The sequence below is a fragment of the Arachis hypogaea genome, chromosome 19, assembly GCF_003086295.3.
Source record: "Arachis hypogaea cultivar Tifrunner chromosome 19, arahy.Tifrunner.gnm2.J5K5, whole genome shotgun sequence".
NCBI lineage: Eukaryota > Viridiplantae > Streptophyta > Magnoliopsida > Fabales > Fabaceae > Arachis > Arachis hypogaea.
In genome coordinates, this window is record NC_092054.1 from 150,138,420 (window position 1) to 150,141,162 (window position 2,743).

Consider the following 2,743-nt stretch of genomic DNA (forward strand, 5'->3'; position numbering starts at 1 on the left):
GTGGGTTTTGGGATGGGTTTGAGTGGGTTTGGAACTTCCAATGGAGGCGAGAGCTCTTCCAATGGGAGTTGGAACTCCTGAGTGCATTGCATGAGGTTTTGAGGCCTGTGAAATTAGTTCATAACAAAGAGGACAGAGTGGTGTGGAAATATGATAGGCGAGGTGTTTTTATAACTAACTCATTTGTGCAGGTGATGCAGGAGGAACTGATCCCAGCGGAGGTAACTAGCTACAGCTTTACCAGGACTGTCTGGAAGGGATTGGTCCCGCCTAGAGTGAAACTGTTTGTCTGGTGTGTTCTGATAGGAAGAGTGAATACAAAGGACAGGTTGAGCCGGTTTGGAATCATCAGTCAGAAAGATGTTACTTGTGTTCTTTGTAACAACGAGGTGGAGGATATACATCATTTGTTTTTAGGGTGTGTATTTGCATGGCAGGTGTGGAGTGCTTGGATCTCAGCCTTTGGCCGACGATGGTCTTACCCGGGATCGATGAAAGAACACTTTCTTAGTTGGACAGAAGAAGCGAGGAGGATGGAAGAGCGTCATCACCGGTTGAGGTGTTTCTGCGCGATTGTCTGGAACTTATGGTTGGAAAGAAATAGACGGATTTTCCAACAAACAAGCAAAGGAGTTGAAGAAATCATCAACACGTCTTCGAATAGTACTAACGAGTGGAGCGGTGGGGATCCCTTTAGTTGTTGATGGCTATGCCGGAGATGACATGGGGACGGTTTTGTATTTTTATGTTTGTTAGCACTGTTTGTGTTTAGTTGTGACACTCTGCTCGCTCCACTACTATTGTGTTGAGCTGTTTGCTTTCAAAAAAAAAAAAGAAGCTTTTTTTTGTTCTTCTTTGCCTTAACCTATCATAAATAGTAACTGTTAGGGTAACAATTAAATTAGTATTATGTCAAATGAAGAAAAGATGATTGGCATAAACTCATAGCAACATCTAATATAATTTTCTCTGTATTGGCAGTTGAGTTGTTTCCTCTTGTTTGTCGAACATGTTTAATCATCAAATTGCAAGATTAGAACACAACACCACTCAACCAATTAGGACACTTAACTTCTTAACTGTATATTTATAGGACAGTTAACCTCTTAAATATTTGTTGATAGTGATTTATCACTTGTTGAATTAAACCTGTTCAGTGTTAGCTTGGCTTGACTCTACAAATTGTAAAGCCCCTTTCTTTGTCCTTCTCTCCTTTTTTGTCATGGATTTTTAATTTAGGTCTTGAAGTGCATTGGTATAAATTTTGTAGTAGTGCTCTATCTGATCACACTTTGAGCAAGTGACTTGAAAGGTTTTTCTACATTTGTTTGAATTCATATCTTTCTCAACTAGGTCAACTTTTCTCTTCATCTTTGGCCTATAGGCACTCAGCACAATAGTATCACACTCCACGCCATTGTAAAAAATATTAGGGACATTTATCAGGTGATCAAAGTAAAGATAAAATTCATTATTGTCCTTATTTTTTTCTCTAAGCATCCCTCAGCTCGTTTATCCCAGAATTACCTTTGATAACATGTAGCCCAGTTTCTATGTCTTTAACAGTGTTGTCAAATCAGTACACCTCCTTATATATTGTATAGCCTAACTCCTTAAATAAATTTTTTAGATAAAAAATATTAACATAGTCTAAATCCATGGATGGATACTTATACACTTTTTCATTAAGATAACATAATACCCCCTATAAATTCCTCTTAAAACTCCTTCCATGATGAGATACAGGAACAACTATAAAATCATCTATCTGAAACAAATAAAATAATTGATATTTTAAATTACAACCTGTAAATAAATAATTATGATTTTAACTAGTTTATCAAACCACAACTAATAATAATTCAGCAGTGAAGTAATGCACATATAGAGAGAAACAAAAAAAAACTCATAATTATGCATAATAATTCCTAAAACATTCACAAACATTTTCATTACCAATCTCTGTTTAATTTAGGTTCCTTGTGGTTATGTTATGATGTTGTTTTCTAGAAAAGTATGCGGTTTGTATCTATAGGGTTTTAAGTAGGTTTTTACTTTTTATTGGTCACATCATTCAAATGTAATATGCTATTATGCAAAATTTTTAATTTTTTTGACTTAATATAGGCAACTTGATGCATTCTAATTAAGTTCTTACTTTCCGTTTTCTATATATGAATTCTAGTGCATGAAGGAAAAAGATCTTGATATTTGGATGGCAAAATGCCCCAATAGCCCGTCTGTGAAATTTTTAGTTAGCGTTGGTAATGTATATTTTTTTATCTCGTTTGATTATTTATATAGAGTTACATATTTTACATGATGCTAATTTGTTCGCCATAACTATACATGATAATACCTAAAACATTCAAACTAAACCCAAAATTAGCAACATTGAACCCTGAACTAAACTCCATCCATGCAATGCGTTACCAACCCCCAAAAAAAAAATGCAAATACTCACTCCCAAAACTAATTATACAATACACAATCTCACTAATATTTTAGTCGAAGAATCCGTTACTTACCTCAAAAGTTTGCACTAGAAAATTCTGTCAACGTCGTCAGGCAGCCCGTTAGTGATGCTGTCTGAAGCGTCACTTGGAGCGTTGTCAGCAACACTGTCAGCGTCTTACTCAACTCCACGCACTTAACACACCATTTCAATCCCACTTAAAATGACAACGTTTGAGAGAAAGGAACAGATCGACCCCTGTCCATTTTTCACTTGCTAGCTTGGTAC